This window comes from Microtus pennsylvanicus, chromosome 5, assembly GCF_037038515.1.
Source record: "Microtus pennsylvanicus isolate mMicPen1 chromosome 5, mMicPen1.hap1, whole genome shotgun sequence".
Classification (NCBI taxonomy): domain Eukaryota; kingdom Metazoa; phylum Chordata; class Mammalia; order Rodentia; family Cricetidae; genus Microtus; species Microtus pennsylvanicus.
In genome coordinates, this window is record NC_134583.1 from 51,478,618 (window position 1) to 51,500,083 (window position 21,466).

A 21,466-nucleotide genomic window follows, 5' to 3' on the forward strand; every position below is an offset into this window, starting at 1 on the left:
TTTTTTTTTTAGTTTGGGGACAAATGGAGAGATGTTCTCTTGCTGGGTCTCTGGCCATAACGAAGGTCAGCTGGTTGCTTCTCAGCCCCTCTAGGCTATCAGGTTTTCACCCCAACATCTGACTCCTGAGTCTTTATTGGTAGATAGAACAACAGGGAATTAGTTAAAGAAATACTTTGGTGGCAGCAACAGAGCCGGTGCTGGCAGGGCTGGAAATCTCACCAGGCCGAAACCTGAGTGGTGGATCCGCTGACTGCAGGGCTGCCGGCAAGCAGGCTGCAGACTAAGCCGAAGGGAGAACAACATGGGTCAAGACTGAATAATAAAAAAGATAAAAAACTGGTCATTGGCACTCCTTTCTCTGCTGAGTAATTTCCGATGATATGACCAGCAGCTTTAACTGCAGACACCATAAACTTCCTAGCCAGAGTGGCTTGCGCATTCCCACTGCGAACAAAAAGGAACCCCTCCTTCCTTAAGTTATTTTAGGTGTTTTGAAATTTGTTTTGATCTTATGAATGTGAACGTTTGGTCCACATGTCTGTCCGTCCTTCAGGCTGGAGTTATATATAGATGGTTGTGAGCTACCATGTAGGTGCTGGGAACCCAACTCAGGTGGGCTGGAAAAGCAGCCAGTGCTCCAACCCATCTGAGCCCACCCTATTCTGGTTTTCAGTTTTTGACAGAGTCTCATTATGCAGTCTGTTCCTTCCATCTCTTAAATGGAGAGGCAGAGATCCCATGCCTGGCTTCTTCCTTTCCTTCTGTTTTCTTTTTCCTTCTCCTTTCTTTGGTGTTTCCCTTGCTCTCCCTGCTCATCCGGGCTGGGGTGGAAGGGGAAGTGAGAGCTGGGATGAACCTCTGGCCAAGGAAGAGCTCTTTACTGGAAGGTCAGAGAACAACGCCTCCAGTTTTGCTCTGGTAACTTCTTCACACATAGCATCCGAGGTCTCAGATTAGACTCCCACAGGGGTTTGGTGACACGGTTCTCTGGAGTCTTTGCAGGAAGGGTGGGACTAGCGGAAGAACAGAACACCTGGTTGTGATCAGGGAACGGGAGAATGGGGTACACATAATGGCTGAAAATAAGATTTCCACTCAGCCCCCATCTTCTAGATTTAGTTCAGCCCAGGTTCCCAATTTGAGGAGATTACTTTAACAGAATAAGTTGCAAAGCTAGCATGATGGAATTTTCAGGAAGGAACCAGGTTCTCCTGGTATCACCACTTTGTTATGTTCCTAGGCATGGGGTCCAGAGCTCATTTGTCTGTTCTCACATGCTGTTTTCAAAAATATGCTAGAACAGAGGACAGAAAAGGTGTGTAAGAAAACATCACTTCACAAAAATGGGGCGGAGGGATGGTGAGATGGTTCAGTGGGCAAGGACGCTCTTTGCCAAGGTCAATGACCCGAATTTGATCCACAGGACTCTCATGGAAGGAGAAAAGTGACTCTTGAGAGTTGCCCTCTGACCTCCACGTGAGCTCTATAGCACTTCTGGGTACATGCACATTTGCTTCTGAAAAATAAATACTTGTGAAAAAAAATATGGGTCAAGGGTGCCATGTTCCAGCAGGGCACTGGATGCCTCCACGTGAAAACAGAGCTCCCGTGTGGTCTGCCTAGAACAGGATCAAGCCGCCACTCTCTTATCGGGCAGTAGATTTACGACTGTGTTGAAGAGTTGCCTTAGTCTTTGTTTTTATCAGCCACATTCCATTAATGCCTCAGAATGAATCTGCAGTCAATTAAAAGCCCGGTTGTTTTTATTTTTAATTTTTTTTTACGTGAATTGCTACCAAGCCAGGAATCCCTGTGAATCTGTGCTCTTGAGGGTGTTTTTCGAAACTAAGAGCAGAAGTTTACAATGGTCCTCACTGAATCGCAGGCCAGCTTGCATCTTGTTTCTTTATCTATGCTAAGACTCTAAACTTCGTGCTTACCTCCTTTGTTGGTCAAGCCAGTCTAGGCGGGGGCCAAGTACAAGACGGGTGACTGAGTCATATGGCAGACTCCCGCTGAGGGACACCCAGGGCATCAGGAGCAGGAGAGTCAGACAGCGGCAAACCCATCTTACAATAGTCTGATACCATCCATCCTCTGCCATCTCTGGTTCCGAAGAAACTTTGTGTGATATTTTAATGAGATTAAGTTACACTGCCCTCGAAGTTTCTACCTCTGGAGTTTCGGCCCTGACGGAAACTTTATTGAGCAAGACGTGGTAGATGCTCGGTAAAGTTTGCTGGATTAAACTGAACCCTGTGGCTCACCAACCTCTTAACTACATATTTACAGAAGGGAGATGAGACGCATTTCAGGGAAGACGCCCTTGGTTTCCAAGGGCTCTGCACAGTCATTTTATTATCTTTACGAGAAAGGGTCTTTTCTTGAAGCCCATGCTGATCCAGAACACAGAGTATAGTCAAGGTGGGCCTTAAACTCACTGTGATCCTCCTGCCTCAGCCTCCCAAGTGCAGGGGTTACAGTTGTGAATCCTTATGCAAGACCCCTTCTTTGTTGCTTTTAATCAAAGATGGAGCTGGGGATGGCGTTCAGCAGCAGTGCTTGCCTTGCTTGTGAGAGGCCGGGGGTTGAGCCTCAGTACTGAAAAAAGAAGAGAAAGAAGAGGAGGAGGGAGAGGAAGAAGAGGAGGAGGAGAAGGAGGAGGAGGAAAAAGGAGTGAACAACTGCAGAGGCAAAGTTAAAGTATTATATATTATGGGAAAATAAAACCAAAGGGTATTTATGAGAGAATTACTATGGAAAGTCTAAGCAGTTGGTTTTATCTCCACTTAGTTCAAGGAAGAATGACAAGTAGACTCCCATCAGCTCAGGTCAAGAGAGAATGGATTCAGGCTGGAGAGATGGCTCAGAGGTTAAAAGCACTGGCTCCTCTTCCAGAGGTCCTGAGTTCAATTCCCATAGTGGTTCATAGTCATCTATAATGATATCTGGTTCCCTCTTTTGGTGTGCAGACATACATGCAGATAGAGTACTCATATACATAAAATAAATAAATAAATAAAGGAGAGAGAGAGAGAGAGAGAGAGAGAGAGAGAGAGAGAGAGAGAGAGAGAGAGGATTCAACAGGACTATCCTCAGAGTTTTATCTATGTTGTATATGTTTTAAAAATGTATGCACTTTATTTTATCAGTTTAAAAATTATTGTTTTGTCTGTGTGTATGTCTGTACCATGTGCATGTAGGCCATGAATGTCTGGATCATTGAATTCAGGTCGTCCATCTTTTTAGCAAACATCTTTGCCAGCTCTACACACTTTATTTACTTGTTTAAAGCTTTTTATTCTTTTGAGACAGTGTCTCACTGGTGTAGAACTTGCTATGTAGACCAGGCTGGCCTTGAACTCACAGTGATCTGCCTGCCTCTTAAACACTGGAATTAAAGGTATGTACCACCATGCTTGGCTCTTAAAGTCATATTTTTATTTACTTCTTAAATTGATGATTAGTGAATATGTCCTTAAGTATCTTTTGGCCATTTGAAATTCTTCTGTTGAGAATTCTCTGTTTAGCTCAGTACACCACTTTTTAATTTGGTTATTTAGAATTTTAATGTTTAATTTCTTGAGTTCTTTATATATTTTGGAGATCAGTCCTTTGTCTGAGATGGGGTTGGTGAAGATTTTTCCCATTCAGTAGGCTTCCTTTTTGTCTTATTGACTGTGTCCTTTGCTTTACAGAAGCTTCTCAGTTTCAGTAGGTCTCATTTATTTATTGATGCTCTTATTGTCTGTGCTACTGGGGTTATATTTAGGAAGTGGTCTCCTGTACCCATGCATTGAAGGTTACTTCTCACTTTCTTCTCTATCAGGTTCAGTGTGGTCGGATTTATATTGAGGTCTTTAATCCATTTGGACTTGAGTTTTGTGCAAGGAGACAGATATGGATCTATTTTCATTCTTCTACAGGTTGACATCCAGTTATGCCAGCCCTGCTTGTTGAAGATGCTTTCTTTATTCTATTGTATCTTTTTTCTTCTTTGTCAAAAATCAGATGTTCTTAGGTGTGTGGATTAATATCTGGGTCTTCAATTCGATTCCATTGGTTAATATCTCTGTTTTTATGCCAATACCAAGCTGTTTTCATTACTGTAGCTCTGTTATAGAGCTTGATGTCAGGGATGGTAATGCCTCCAGCTGTTTCTTTATTGTACAGGATTGTTTTGGCTATCCTGGGTTTTTGTTTTTTCTATATGAAGTTGATTATTTGCAAATTAAAACAACTCTGAGATACCATCTTACTCCTGTCAGAATGGCTAAGATCAAAAAACACTAATGATAGCTTATGCTGGAGAGGATGTGGAGCAAGGGGAACACTCATCCATTGCTGGTGGGAATGCAAACTTGTGCAACCACTTTGGAAATCAGTGTGGTGGTTTCTCAGGAAACTGGGAATCAACCTACCTCAGGATCCAGCAATACCACTTTTGGGAATATACCCAAAAGATGCTCAATCATACTATAAAAGCATTTGTTCAGCTATGTTCATAGCAAAATTATTCGCAATAGCCAGAACCTGGAAACAACCTAGATGCCCCTCAAGTGAAGAATGGATAAAGAAAGTGTGGCACATCTACACATTAGAGTACTACTCAGAGGTAAAAACAACGACATCTTGAATTTTGCATGCAAATGGATGGAATTAGGAAACACTATCCTGAGTGAGGTAACCAGACCCCAAAATACCAAATATGGTTTGTACTCACTCATTAATGGATTCTAGCCATAAACAAAGGGCATCGAGCCTATAGTTCATGATCCTAGAGAAACTAAGTAATAAGGTGGACCCAAAGAAGAACATATATAGACCCAACTGGAAATTGGAATCAGTCAAAAATTTGAGAACAGGGGGCAGGAGGGTAGAAAGAAGGGGAGAAGGAGAGATTGAGGAGAACTTTAAGGAATGGGATAGTCGAGATGGAGGAAGGACAGATATGAGAGCAAGGAAAGAGATATCTTGATTGAGGGAGTCATTATGGGGTTAGCAAGAAACCTGGATCTAGAAAAAATTCCCAGGAATCCACAAGGAATCCAGCTAAGACCCTAAGCAATAGAGGAGAGGGGGCCTGAACTGGCCTAACCCTGTAGTCAGACTGATGGTTATCTTAAATATCACCATAGAACTTTTGTCCACATAGGAGCACTGGACTGAGCTCCCAAGATCCAGTTGAAGAGTGGAAGGAGTGAGAGTATGAGCAAGGAATTCAAGACCATGAGGGGTCATTCACTGAGACAGTTTGCTTGAGCTACTGGTAGCTCACCAACTCCAACTGGACTAGGAGTGAAAGAGCATGGGAACACCAAGCCCCTCTGAAGGGGGTTGACAGTTGGGGCAGACTGTGGGGTCACTGATAATGACACTGGGATTTGTCTCTACCGCATGTACTGGCTTCTTGGGATCCTATTCCCTATGGATTGAGCCTTGCTCAACCTAGATGTAGTAGGGAGGGCCTGGGACTTTACACAGGGTGGGGTACATAGCCCTCTCTTAGGATCAGAGGGGTTGGGGTAGGAGGGTCTGTGGAGGGAAAGAGAGGAGAGTGGGAGGAGGGGAGGGAGTGGGAATTTGGAAAAAAAGTTTAAATAAATAAATGATTAGTGGACCTATGTATGCCCATTGGACAAGATTCAATTTTTTATTAAAGACTTTATTTTTATTTTATGTGTTGTTTAAATGTATGTCTATGCACTATGTGTATGAAGTGTCCGAGGAGGCCAGAAGAGAGCGTTGGCGGTCCTGGGACTGGAGTCAGACCGTTTGGAGCTGCTTTGTGGATGCTGGAAATTGAGCCTGGGTCATCTGCAGGAGCAGTCAGTGCTCTTAGCCACTGAGCCATCTCATTTTGCCAGCCCCCAAGGCTCAAACTCTTAAACTCTGATGTCAAGTTAGACATCTACACCTGTCTAACTCTGTCCTGCCTTTATTAAAGAGCAGCTTTGGATGCCCAGAAATCAGAGAAAATAGTGCTGAGCTTCCAGTTCCCCTGTTTTATTTACTTGTTGACTTATTTAGGTTGTTTTGAGACACGGTTTCATGTAGCCTAGTCTTTCCTCAAACTCTCTATGTAGTTGAGAAAAACTTGAACTCTTGATTCTCATGCTTTGACCTTTCAAGTACTGAGATCATGGACATGTATCACCACACCCGCCTTCTATTACTAACATCATACAGCAGGGTGGTGCATGGTGGCAACTAATGAATCTGTCATCCGCCTATGGTCTATTTACCTATCTATTTATCCGTCCATCTGTCATCTATCTACCTATCTATTTATCCATCCATCACCTATCCATCTCTCTCTCTCTCTCTCTCTCCATCAATCATCAATCAATAAATCTATCTATCTATCTATCTATCTATCTATCTATCTATCTATCTATCTATCTGTTGTTTTGCAGTACAGAGGATTGAATTCAGTCCTCATCTGTACTAGGCCAATGCTTCAGCACTGAGCTATATCTTCAGTTCTTGTTAACTTTTAATCTACTTTGGTACAGCATCTTATGTAGCCCAGGCAGGCCTTGAATTTGTTATGTAGCTAAGGATAACTTTAAACTTCTGATCCCCTATCTCTACCTCCCAAGTGCTGGGTTACAGCTGTCTAAGTTAGGGTCACTATTGTTGTGAAGAGACACCATGGTCATGGCAACTCTTATAACAGAAACATTTAATTGTCGTAGATTGGTTACGGTTCAGAAGTTCACTCCACCATGGCAAGGTGTATGGAGGCATAGTTCTGGAAAAATAGTTCAGTATTTTGCATCTTTTAGGCAACAGGAAGTCAACTGCTACACTGGGCAGTGTCCTGAGGATATGAAACCTCAAAGCCTGTCACCACAGTGACATACTTCCTCCAGAAGGTGTGTAGTCCAGATTAAAGGTATGCCCTCTAGCCTCAAGGTCTGGATTAAAGGCATGTGTCATCCAGCCTCCTCCAACACGAGCACACTTCCTCCAACAAGGCCACACTTCCTAATAGTGCCACTTCCTGTGAGCTTATAGGGGCCAAATAATTCAAACTATCATGAAGGTTTATGCCATTAGGCACTGTTTATGTGGTTCTTCAGCAATAATTCTTACTGGACAATATCCCACCCCCCTTTTCGCTGCTCTTTATGCCCAAGTCTGCTGGCTTTTGTTTCCTTCTCCTGGAAATGCAAGGTTGGCTACTTTCAAGACATTGAATTTATTTTTGCTATGTGGTTCAGAAAAGAGATGGATGAGGCCAGGAATTAGAGAAGGAGAGAGGGACAGATTAGAGAACATCAATATAGGAAAGCTGGTAGAATTTTGCTGATTGGATATGTATAAAACTAAGAGGAGCTGTAAACTCAGCTTATGAGTTTGAGACCAGGATGGTCAACACAGAGAGTTCCAAGGCAGCCAAGTTTACATAGTGAGACCCTGTCTCAAAAAAACAAAACAAAACAAAACAAAACAAAAAAACCCACTCAAGTTGCACTGTTTACTCGAGGAGGCACAAAATCTATCTATCTATCTATCTATCTATCTATCTATCTATCTATCTATCTATCTATCTTGGACTCCCTTGATGCATTTTATTTATTTATTTATTTTCCTGGTTTTTAAAAATTGATTTTATTGAGCTATACATTTTTCTCTGCTTCCCTCCCTGCCTCTCCCCTTCCCTTCAACCCTCTCCCATGGTCCCTATGTTTCCAATTTACTCAGGAGATCTTGTAGTTTTCTACTTCCCATGTAGATTAGATCTATGTAAGTCTCTCTTAGGGTCCTCTTTGTTGTCTAGGTTCTTTGGGATTGTGAATTGTTGGCTGGTTTTTCTTTGTTTTATGTCTAAAAGCCACTTATGAGTGAGTACATATGATAATTGTCTTTCTGGGTCTGGGTTACCTCACTCAATATGATGTTTTCTAGATCCATCCATTTGCCTGCAAACTTCAAGGTTTTTTCTCTGCTGTGTAGTACTCCATTGTGTAAACATACCACATTTTCCTTATCCAGTTATGCCAGCACCATTTGTTAAATATGCTTTCTTTTTTCCATTTTATATTTTTTGTTTCTTTGTCTAAAACAAGGTGTTTGTAGGTGTGTGAATTAATATCCGGTCTTTGATTCAGTTCCATTGGCCCAAGGAGGTACAAAATTTAAATGAGAATATACACCATAGGCTCAGATGTTTGAATACTTAATCTTCAGCTAGTGACACTGAGTTTCCTTAGGAGGTGTGGCTTTGATGGAAGAGGTAGGTCTTTGTGGGCAGCTTTGAGGTCCCAAAGCCTTATAACATTCCCAGGACATTCTTCCTGTTTCCTGCTTGTGGTTCAAGATGTAAGCTCCCAGCTTCCTGCCCCTGCTCCCTCCCCTTTGCCTGTTGCTGCTGCTGTGTCTTCCTACCATGGTGAACTCTTACCCCTCTGGAACTACAAGCCAAAGTAAATCTCCTATATAAGTTGCTGTGGTCACGGTGTTGTATCACAGGAACAGGAGGAAAGTATCTAAGACAGAAGTGAATACAGGAGATTGGATGGGAACATCATGAGGTCATGGTGACATCCTGGCTTGGGTTTACCCATGGGACATCAAGGTATTCTTCTCCAAGAGGAAGCTTGAAATTCTGAGTCTTCAATTCTGCGTGGAGATTGGACAGGAGCAATTCCCAAACTAGAGATCATGACGGGGGCTCTCATAATGGATTCAACTGGGATAGACCCAAGGGGCACATTTGCAGTAATTCAAACCCTTGGCAGTGAATAATTGAATGTGAACTTCAGGTCAGCAGAGAAATGAAAATTTATTTTGGAGACCACGGGACAGAAGGAGGCCAGGACTTTGCTGGGAGGATTTTGTGGTAATTCCACTCTCCAGGCCTAGGCTAATGACTGCTGCTTTTCTACTCAGATGAAAATTTGGGATTTGAAAGGGCAGCTATATTAACCAATTAATACAACCTCAGAGACAGCAGCGGGGAGTTGGGGCTTGGGCAGAGTCGTGCAAATGGGAATACAGTGGTGTGGAGTTGGGCTATGATGGAAGCGCTCCCAGGAGTTAGATGGCTTACGCTTACAGCATTATTTCATGTTTTCTTTAAAATGCAATCCCCTTGTTCTTGGCTGACACTGTAGGTTGGCTCAGTCAGGAACCCTTATAGCTGCCTCCTCCCCCTTGCTGTCTACAGGGGCTGCAGCATATACAAGCTCCCAGACTCCTTTCCAATGGAGATGGCTGTGTAGCAGTTTGGGAAGCTGGTAGACATCCAGCATGGAGTATCCACACCGTGGTTGCAGCAGTATCTGTCTGAGACCAAGAGAAGGGAAGCTGAAGCTTAGTGTGCTGAGGAAGAAGGGTGGAGGGGATCCTGACACCCCCCCCCAAAAAAAGATGACGTTGTTCTAATTCACTCATGTCTTCTTGTGTTTTGTCAAAACAATAAAAAAAAGTGTTTGGTTGGGGAGATAGCTCCATTGGCCAAGTGCTGGCTACTAGAGATGAGGGCTTGAGTCTGGATCTTCATCACCCATGTACAAAGCTGATGTACAGTGTGTACCTGTAATCCTAGCACTGGGGAGGCAGACAGGAGGATTCCCCGGTGCTTGCCGGCCAGCCAGTCTAGCTGAATCCCAGAGCTCAAAGTTCAGTGAGAGACCGGTCTACAAAAATAAGGTGGAGAGTGACCGAATAAGACAGCTGATGTTGACCTAAGCCTTCCAAATGCACGTGTGCATTCATGCAGTCATATACATATGCACACACTCAGGGCCATGCACTCCTGTGAGCTGCACCCAGCGTGCTTGATGACCTCCTCCCCTCTCCATCAGGACTTTCCCCAAAAGGAGATTCTGGAGGCTCAGTCCCCACCAGGACACTTACTCTAGGTAGTGAAACTGATCTTCAAGCATTGGTTTTCTCCAGGGCTCGGCAGGGTCCTTGGGATCACCTTCCTGCCCTCCCAGAAAATACATGTACGTACGTGTACACACACACACACACACACACACACACACACACACACACACACACACACAGAGTCTGTACCTTTTTAAACGAGCACACAAGCTTTCGCTCTGAGCCTCCCACCAGAATCACTAGTGGAAATTTCATGTCAGTCCCTGCTGCTTAGCTCACTCTGGAATTTCTGACGGTGGGACCTAAGATTGTGTAAGTTTTAAAACTCCTCTGCCTGTTCTAGTGTGCAACGCATACCAAGAACCTGTGGTCTAAGCCGGTGTTTGTGGCGGCGAGTGTTTTCTTGCCTTCCTCAGCTGGACGCAGCTATGACTGACACACGTATCGCAACCTTTTTAAACAGTAGAAGAATATCAGGTCTTCAACTCAGTCTCTACTCTAGGAGCCCTCTCAGGAGATGTGGAAAAATGCAAATATATCCTGCTTCTCTATTCCAAAATTCCTTCCAGGGGCTGTTCAAGTGAGGCCAGAGAAATGTCACTGCTCCCTGGCTTGGAAAAACTGGGACAAGGCTGACCTCAGCTTTCTATCTCTATAAACCTCAAGAACACCTGAGAAATGCCAATGTTTTAGCAACCAGACTCCATCTCCCAGGTCACGTTCTGCACTCTAAAATAGCATAACGTTAGTTCACCGACAGAGTTTAGTCTTCTGCTTCAAGTGTTTTAAAATTATATACTAGAACTTTGTCAGTAATTTAGAAAAAAAGATTTATTTATTTATTCATTGAAGTAATGTCTCTTTATGTAGTTCTGACTGCCCTGGAACACATTATGTAGACCAGGCTGGCCTCAAACTCACAGCGGTCCTCCTGCCTCAGCCTCCCAAGTGCTGGGCATTATAGGTGCGAGCCATCACGCCCAGTTGTCAATTTCATCAGTGGCGTATCAAGCCACCCACTTTCCTCCATGTCCTTTGCTACAGCCCTGTTAGCCACAGAAGCATCACAAGATGTGAAATGGTGTCACTGACTTTGTCCTTGAAACTTCAGTGACTGCTGTCCTTAGGACAAACACTGCTTGCTTAGTCACCTAACCGCATCCCTGGCCCTTTCTCTTTTTTTACCTTCTAAGGTCTACGCTTCCTGTACCGACTGCCACGTCAGGGTCTTGGTTGGCTCTTGCCCTTTTCTCCAACCACATTTGTTTGCCCTCATCTCCGTTTTTGCCCTGTCCCACTTTATCTGCCTGCCTCCTACTGAATCTTCCTATCTCAATTCAAATATAATGTCTTCTCAGAAAGCAGACAGGGCCTCCCTGTGTAGATCAGGCTGATCTTGAACTCAGAGATCTATCTGTCTGTCTCTGCCTCCTGAGTATTGACTGGGATTAAAGGTCCTCTCCACCACCCCCAGGCAAAAGACCTCTAATTCCATACAATCTGCATCTTTTTTTTTTTGAGACAGAGTTTCTCTGTGTAACAGCCATGGTTGTCTTGAAACTCACTCTATAGACCAGACTGGCCTTAAACTCACAGAGATCCGCCTGCCTCTGCCTCCTGAGTGCTAGGATTAAAGTTGTGTGCTACTACATTCTGCCACACCCATATATTCTTATAGGACTTGATGTTTTTCTCTTCTTGTCTTTCATCAGGGCATGTTATAATTAAATCTTTTTATCTGTGTCCCTCTCTAGAGGGAAGCAGACAAAGCTTGCTAAGGTCAGTATCCGAATAGGTGACACCTACTGGTTGACCACATCTGGAAACAGCATCTTCTTTGATAACTAATTCTCATGTAGTTTCTAGAGACACTGATGTGTGTTGACACAGTCTAAAACAATCCTGATTTAGGACTATGGTAAGACAATGATAAACTATAGTGGATGCTGGGTTCAGATCTAGCTCCCAATCTGGGCATGGCCAGCACAGGCTTGTAAGCCCAGAGCCTGGGAGATGGAGGCAGAAGGTTCAGGATTTCAAGGCCAACCCCAGCTACATAATAAGTTTAGGGTATCTGCATGAGACCCTGCATAAAAAAAAAATCAAAAATCAACCCAACCCAAACCAACCAACCAATCAACCAACTCTTTTTGAACAAACAAACAAAACAAAATTCCCACAAACCTAGCTGTCCCCTTTATGGTGTATGAACATCTTTGTGGGTTTGTCTTTTCACGTGGGTGTCCTGTAGTAATCTCCCTATGACAGATGTGTTTTAAAGGATGACTGTGGATGTTCGACCACAAGTCACCAAGTTATCACAGGATGTAAGTTCCCCATTATGAATTGGGTGCTGTCTGGCCCTCCAAGGCATAAGGCTGCCCATTTACAACAGCATCATCATTGAATGAAACTGGTGGACATGAAGAAGGCTCGTGTAAGCCCTGAAGGCATACGTCATTTGACTACACACAGGGCACCACGGCCTCTTCCCCTCAGCTGCATTGGTGGTCTCTTCTAGTTTCTTATGACAAGTATATGAGGAGGAAAGACCCCCAGGCTTGCTTCAAGGCTGTTCTCTTTAATATTCATGGCATTACATAAAAGTGGCTTTGAATGGTGTGGGTGAAGGGAACCCTCTCAGTTGCAGTGTGGATTTTCTTTGGATCAGGGGCAGTAGATAATGGCTTGACTGGACAGTCACAGCTCATGACTGAGCAAGGATGACTAGGAGGTCGGAGAAAGCAGTCTGTGGGTAGAAGTCTCTGAGTCGGAGAAGAATGTGAAGATGTGGATGGATATCTCACAGCAATCCCTCAAGAGGGGAGTTCAATAAGCAGGTGAGTCAGATGGTCTATTCTCTTTCCTGTTCCTTTGGTCAGTCTGGTCTTAGTCCAATAAACATGACCCATAAATTGTTCAGAGGCTCCGTACCATGGGTTCCCAATCACTGCTGTGAAGGCCCACAGTGAACCCACTCACAGGACACGGGACAACCAGCCGGTGAGAGGCTGCTTACAAACGCTCTTCCATTACGGAAAGGACGGACTTCGTTTCTGTTCCCATTGGATTAGTCACTGTATCTACAGCTATCCCTTGCCTGTCCACAATTCCTCCAAAACCATCGTCCAGGGATTTACAGATGGTATTACTGATGGAACAAAGGAACTCACAGTGAGTCAAGTATGGCAAAGGTCTCATGCTCATGGAATTCACTGAACTGCCATGTTCTCCACCTCCTGGAAATGGGTGCTGATACAGAGTGACATTTCAGAGACTTGGTTACAGTGAGGATGGGATGGAGCACCTGGCAGTGCTGGAGCACTCTCCTCTAGGATGTAGCATGCTCCAAATCAGACTCATACGTGTTGCTGTATTTCCCATCACAGTTTTTATGGGTCTAAGAATCAAGGATAGAGAGGAGTTTATTTTTCACTATTGCATTGAATCATCGACTGGGAAATTTTTTCTTCTTGTTGCTACCACTTTCGGTTTTGCTAGTCTGTAGGTCTTGGTGACAAGGCAGGAATTCAGAAATAGTCTGTAGGTCTTAGTGACAAGGCAGGAATTCAGAAATGGCACGCTGATGTTGTCATGTATGCGAAGGCCACTTGGGACTCCTGGGAGCAGTGAATCAATAGGAAAACAGAGCTCTCTTTCTTAATTCTTGGAAACAGGATGTCCTAGTTACGGTCCCTACTGCTCTGAAGAAACACTGTGACCAGAGCAACTTTGGGAGACAAGGGTTTATTTGGCTTACATATCTTGAATAATTTACATATCTTGAATAATTTATTTAGTTGTGTATTTGTGTGAGGGCCAGCAGGCCAGGGAACTCTCTTTGCCCTTTGGGATCTGGGTGTTGAACTCAGGTTGTCAGGCTGTGTCAGTAAGTGCTTTACCTGCTGGGACATCTTACTGGTCCCCTATTCATTGGTATTTGAGATAAGATCTATTGTGTTCATTGCTGTTCTTCTACATCCAAATTATATCTGGAAATTGCCAGTTCTCTGTTAAGTAATGAATTTAAACCCAAGGCTCATGAGGATTCTGCTGTAGCGATTACTGGACATTCCTGCTTTTGGCTGGGTATTAAGGGAAAGTACCAGCTTTATCCCTGTGGGGTGGATGAGACGGAAGGCTGGAAGTTCACTGAAAAGGTCCTGATGTGGGTGTTTATTGACCACATGATTTTGCCTTCTTTGCTACTGCTCCTGTTTAGAAACCAAACTGCATGCCTTTTGTCACAGCTCCCGAAAGTTTCTTCTGGAAACAAGATGCCACCATCCAAGGAGCCTGATTTACTTTTCCTTGTCTACCCTGTCGCTGAGTGTACTGAGTAATGAAACACCAAGATCACAAGCAACTCGGGGAGGAATGTGTTTATTTCAGCTTACATCCTGCATTCTGTCATCCAGAGTTGTCACAAGAACTCGATGCAGGACCTGAAGCAGAGGCTATGGCGGAGAACTGCTTACTGGCGTGATCCTCACGATGTGCTCAGTCTGTTTCTTACAGCACCAGGACCACCAGCCCAGTTTAGGAGCGGCACTGCCCATAGTGACCTGGAGGGACCCCCACACGAATCATCAATTAAGAAAATGTACCAGGCTGGAGAGATGGCTCAGAGGTTAAGAATAGTGGCTGCTCTTCCAGAGGTCCTGAGTTCAATTCCCAGCAACCACATGATGGCTCACAACCATCTGTAATGAAATCTGGTGTCCTCTTCTGGCCTGCAGACATACATGCAGGCAGAATACTGTACACATGATATTTTTTTTTTTTTTAGAAAAAGGAAGAAAGAAAATTAACCGTAGGCTTGCCCACAGGCCAATCTGGTGGGGGAATTTCTTTTTGAGGTTTCTTCTTCCAAAACGACTCAATCTTATGTCAAGCTGACCTAAACTAGTGGTTGCATCTTTCAATATGGAGGGAATTACAAAGAGACTATATACAAGGTAGGCATCTACCTGGCCAGCAAGCCAGCTCAGTCGGTACAGGCCCTTGTTGCCAGGCCTGACAAACTGAGTTTAATTCTTGGAACCCACACGACTGATGGAGGGTTCCCATTCCCACAAGTTGTCATCTGACCTCTCTGAGGAGAATCTCCGGAAGGAGCCATGGCTGCAAAGAGTAATTGATTGGAATCTGGAGAGATTGGGATGCTGATAGCTCAGAACCTAATTGTGCCTCATCCTGAGGGTAGCTTTAGCCTTCTATTAACTTTTTCCTTGTCCACCTATGTGTTAGACCTGGCATCCTGTGATCAGCAGATAAAAATGTCAATTATCTTAGCAGGCCATTAGCTTCCACCGACCTGAAGCTAAGGATGTCAATCAGATAGCATCAGACCTGGAGGAGAAATTCCCCCATCTTGATGTCACGGGCTTTCTGAAGTACCCATCATGTATTTTAAAATGGTCTTGATTTAGGATTTTCTTTATTCTGCTACTGTAAAACAGAAAACTGCATCTGTATGGAAACGTGGAACCTGGGGTAACTTACCTGCACTCAAATTTGGCTCTAGAATAAATGGTTTTATTCCCTTTGAGGTAGGAGCTCTCTGCTTTTTGTGGTAAGTGCTCTGAAGATACACTGTCACATGTCTTTATACCACCTCTCCTGCCTACAAAATAGGTACATGGAATGCAGTTTTTACAAAATGATTTATTTTTAAAATTTCTATTATTTATTTTATGTGTATGTGTTTTTTTCCTTTATGTGTGTTGGGCACTTTGTGCAGGCTTGGTATCTATAGAAGCCAGAAGAAGACATCGCTGGAGTTACCAGCAGTCATGAGATCCATGTGGCTGCTGGGATTGAGCCTGGTACTCCGGAAGGGCAGCTAAGACTCCAAACTCTTAAGTCGTCTGTCCAACCCAAGATTTATTTTTTTAAAAAATTATGTGTATTTATGTGTATATGTACACATATGAGTTTAGGAAGTGATCAGAAGGGACTGTGGGATGCCCTGGAGCTGGAGTTACTAGCTATAAGCCTCCCCTGGTGGGTGTTGGGACCTGAACTTGGGTCCTCGACAAGAGCAAGTTATTCTCTTACCTGCTCAGCACCTCTCCAAGTTCAATAAAGTGAAATTTAAAAAAGAGGGTATCTCACAGATTGGTAAATTAATAAAGTGAAAAGAAGTATTCTATCAAAAATTATTTACAAATTTTGTGCAACCCCAATCAAAATCCCCATTTTATTTTTCATGAAAATAGAAAAATAAAAAATAAAAAAAAAAACAAAAGACTATCCTAAAATTCACATGGAACCACAAAAGACTCTGGATATCCAGAAGAACCATGGTGGAAGGATTACCATCCCAGACCTCAAGATACATTACAGAGCCATAGTAATAGAAACAGCACGGCACTGACACAGACACATGTAGACCGAGGGCATGTAGACCAGGGGTCAACACTGAACACCCGAGCATGAGCACACTTAGCTGAGGCCATCTGATATTTGACGAAGATGCCCCAAACCAGAAACAAACAAGCAAACTAACATACAAAACCCATCAAGGAACAGGCAGTATCTTCAACAGATAGTGCTGGGAGAACTGGATGTTCACACAGAGAAGAATGAAATTAGACCTGTATCTACCACCTCGCACAAAAACGGACTCCAAATGGGCCAAAGACCTAAACGTGAGATCAAAACCACCAAAACTTCTAGAAGAAAACACAAGCAGTACCCTGCATGGTATAGTTGTGGAAAATGACTTTCTGACTATGATTCCATTTGCCCAAGAATTAAGAACAATTAGTTTTTTGAGTGGAACCTCATGAAACCCAAAATCCTCTCCACAGCTAAAGAAACAGTTAGTGAAGAAGAAGCACAGAATCTAACAGAGGATTAATATCAAGAATATACGAAGAACTCAAAAAAAACAGTGACAATAAGAACCCCCAACAAAAGCAAAACCAAAGTATTCATTCCAAAAAATGGGCCTGAGACCTGAAGAGAGAGTTCTCAAAAGTAGGCAAAAAAAAGTGTCTGAGAAATATCTCAAAAACCATGCAGCATGCCTGTCAATTGGGGAAATGTGAATCAAAACAACTTGAGGCTTCATATACCCCAGCCAGTCTGTCTAAGGTCAACAAAACAACAGACAGCAATGCTGGAAAGGATGCAGGAAAGAGGGAACTCTCATTCGTTGCTGGTGAAACTGCAAACTGGTCCAGCCACTCTGCAAATAGTGTGGAGACCCTCGAAAAGCTAAAAATAAACTTCAATATGAGTCGGTTATAGCATTCCTTGGCATGTGCCCAGAGGACATCCTACTCCACAGATGGCTGCCTAGCCACATTCGTTCACAATAGCTAGGAAATTGAAATGCCACAGCCCAGGCAGCCTTCAACTTGAGATCACCCCTGCCTAAGCCTCCCATGTGCTGGGATTATAGACATGGGCTCCCATGTTTGGCCTTTCCTCCTGAGTATTTTCTATCTGTAGTCGGTTGACTCTGGATATGGAGTGTGTGGGTATGCAGACAGTGTGATGTTTTGAATACACACACACACACACACACACACACACACACACTTCTGGATTTTTATTTAACTGAGATCATTAAAATAAACATTTCTTCACATATTTATTTATGTATCTGTTTAATTATTGATTTCTTTACATTTGTTTACTTGATGTGCATACACACAGGCCAGCATAAAATCCAAAGCCGAAGCAACTCGAGACAAGCAAGGATTTCACTGACAGAACGGTTTCCCAGAATTCAAGGACAAGTCTGCACCAGAACCAGGTCCTCAGGTACTGGCCCAATTTTGCATCTCCTGTCTCCATACCTTCCTGTACACCACCATCACTTCATCTCCTGTCTCCGTGCCCATCTCTACACCACCATCACTCCATCTCCTGCTTCTGTGCCCATCTCTACACCACCATCATTCCATCTCCTGTCTCCGTGCCCATCTCTACACCACCATCATTCCCATCTCCTGTCTCCGTGATTATCTGTACACCCCTGCCACTCCCGTCTCCTGTCTCTGTGTCTTCCTGTACACCACCATCTTTCTCAGATAGGTAATGGGCTGAAAAGTTGTTGGGCTGTATTTCTTGTCAGGATTCGTTCAATTTGTTTCTTTTTTTTAAAGAAATTATTTTGTTATCAGTGTGTGCGCATGAGCACATGTGTGTGTTAGAATACAAGTGTGTGGGATTGACTCCTTCCATCTGTATGTGGGTTCTGAGGCTCAACCTCAGCGTGTCAGGCTTGTACAGCAAGCACTTTATCTCCCGGGGATTTCATGGGTTGCATATGCATGCATGTATTATATTTGTAGTCTGTAAAGTAAGTTTAATTTTATATTTTAATTTGTATGTACTAACTTATAAAATAATTTGTTTAATTATATTATGACATTTTCATACTTACATATAATATATTTGATCATATTCCCTGGAAATTTTAACTCAAAAAATCATTTTGAAATAAAATATAACAAATATAACTCTTTTCCCTTGTTCCCTTTTCTCTTTCCAACCCTTCCCTTGTACCTACTCCCTGTTCTCTCTCAAACTCTATGTCTTTAATTGGTGTTACATATTTGTATAATATATATATATGTATATATACATATATATATATATTCCTAAATTTACAAATGCAACCTTCTTGGTTTATATGATGTTACTTGTGTGTATTCGGTCAGTATTTCGAGACTGACCGCTTGGTATTGGATAACCAATTTGGAGGCTCTACCCCGAGGATGACTGTTTCCCCTGCTCTCAGCATCTTTAGTTGCCTGTAGTTCTCTGTCTAGCACTGGGGCCTGGTGAGCCCCACATTAGCGTGTCTGTGGTGTTCTTGTTCAGGTCTTGTTCAGGCAGCCATGCTGGGGAGACATGGGATCTAAGTTCTCTGACCTTGCTAGGAAACTCTTTGCTCCTTCTGACTTACAATCTCTCCATCCCTTCTTCTGCTGTGATCCACGAGCCTTGGGAGCAGGAGGTTGTAGATCTAACAGTTGGGGCTCAGCTCCGTAACTCTGCGTTTTGATCAGCTGCATTTTTCCATAATGGTCTGTGTCTGTTGTAAGGAGCTATGTCTTTGATGAAGGGTAGGCTCTAAGCTTATTTGTGGGTAGAAACTTTGTATTTTATGGGTGAGAAATGAAGACTAAGAGAAAATTAAGCAATTGTTCATGTAAATGGTTGATTAGGAATTTTAAGCCAGGCTTTCTAAGGATTGCTTGTTTCTTCTTCTTTTTTTTTCTTTGCTTTCTGGGGCTGAATCTCACTACGTGTGGAACTCATTGAGCAGCTCCAGGCGAGCCTCGAACTCACAGCTGTCTTCTCACCTCAGTTGGCCTTGCTCTGACCCCAGTCTAGCACTCCAGGTGTGTGGTATATCCTCTCACTTCATACTCCAGGTGTTAGCTGATCCCTTGAAGGCCGGCTAGGACAAGGCAGCTGTTTCTCCTGTACTGAATTTTGCCCCTGGGTTTGGTGTCCTTGTCTCTGTCGGATCCCCTGACCCTAAGCCCAATTTCTCATATCTAAGAATAGATGAATGGTTCAGAGACTTGTGGAAGGTCACTGAAGCAGATGATTTTGTCTATTGTGTCCACTACTGACTTCCACTTCTAAATTTGATTTCTTGACAATTAATTATTTAAAAATGAGCTTAAAAACTGGTCTAATAAGGGTCCTACTAGAGGAATAATAGAATATTCTTGTTTTTGACTATATATTAGACTTTTATTTGCGAGGTTTGGCAAGAGATAAAGGAAGATATGAAGGAGGCTGTGTACTTGGTTGGCAAGATGGCTGAGAGGGTAAAGGCAATTGTCTCTATGCCCGACTACCTGAGTCCAGTCCCTATGACTCATGGTTGAAGGAGGGAAACCACTTTCTCAGGTCGTCCTTTCGCCTCCCAGCAGGTAAGGCACTGGTGTGCCTTCCATAGCCACCTGGCATGCACACAAAATAAATTTGAAAATGTAATATAAAAGCATTTATCTTTAGATTATGTGTCTATGTTTGTGGGCTTGTGTGCATGAGTGAAGATGTCTGTGAAATCCAGAGGAGAGAGCCATATCCCCTGGAGCTGGATTACAGAAGTGTGTAAGTCACCTAAAATGGGTGCTAGGAACTAACACGAGCTCTCTTCAAGAGCAATACATGTTCTGAACTGCTGAGCAGTATCCAACACCAATAAAGTATAGATTTAAAAAGGAGGCCATGTCCTTGCGGAGAGAGAGGGGTGGGTGTAGGGGGGGCCACATCCATGGAGAGGGAGCGGGGCGGGGCAGAGGGGAATGAGGCTGTGGGTGTAGGGTAGGTGATTCTGCTGCAGGAAGTTAGAAAGACTGGAGAAGAAGAGAAGGGAAAAAGAAGACAACAGATCAGGGTATTAACAGATTTTTTGATTAACTGTAAAGTAATTTTTGAATCTGCAATTTCCTCTTGGTATCCACAGGAGTTTAATTCAAGAGTCCCCCAAACATCCAACTCTCTGGATACCCCAGTCCCATTTATTTATTAAAATTGTTTAGGCTAACATTCAATGTCATGGCTTTCATCATGGCATCTTCAAACATATCCCAATCTTTTATATAAAGAAGCTTAGAATTTGTATAAAACAATCCTTTTACAGAATTTAAATTAGAGATTATTTTTAGGTGTAGCGATTACATGACTAGTGTCTAGACTCTATTGCTTAGGGAATTAAAACAAGTTAATATTATCTGGACATATTCAGTATGCAGAAAGTTAAAACATTCTCTCCTTCTTTCCTCTCTTATTTTCTTTATTCATCCCTCCTCCTTCCTCCCTCCCTCCCCTTCTCCTTCTTTTGTTTCTTCTTTTCTTGGCAAGACAGGTCTTGCCAAACCCAGTATCTTCTCACATGAACTCACTGTGGAACCCTGGCTACTTTCAACTCCCCTCTATATCCTAGGTCCCCCCAATGCTAGGGGGGAGCCACAGACAGGTGCTACCATGCCTGCTTTTTTTCTTCCCTCAGTATTTCCCATATGTATTCAGTTGACTTTGAAGATATGAAATATGTGGGTATAGAGGGCAGACTATCTTTTTTCATGTACAGTATGGTGTGTTTTGAATATGTGTACTTTGTGGGCTGGCTAAATGAGGTGATTAAAGTGTATATTACTTTATATATACTTATTTTGTGCTGTGTGAAGAGTTAAAAAAATCTATCCTCTTAGTAATTTTCAAGAATATAATATGTTGCTATTAACTGAACTTACAAGATGTTCAAAGATGTCTTGAATATTAAGATTCACTAGTGGTCTTCCCTAACCACCCCGTTTTAGTTCCTGTAGAGTCTGTGGTCAAGCGTCCAGTACTGGCGATTGCTCTGCACGTGGCTTTGCTCAGCTGTGAGCACAGGAGGCATGCCAGTTGCTTGTCTTGTTGCTCTGACTCTCTGATAACTGCACTCCAGGAAAGGAAGGGTCTGCTTTCTAGGCTCACACTTTTACTGTTCAGTTCACCATGAAGGAAGTCATGGTCGCCGGCAGGTGAGCTGGTCACACCGTGCCTACAGTGAGCAAGCAGAGAGTGTTGAATGCTGGTTCTCAGCTCCATTTCTTCTTTTTATACAGTCCAGAACCCTAGTCTGTGGAATGGT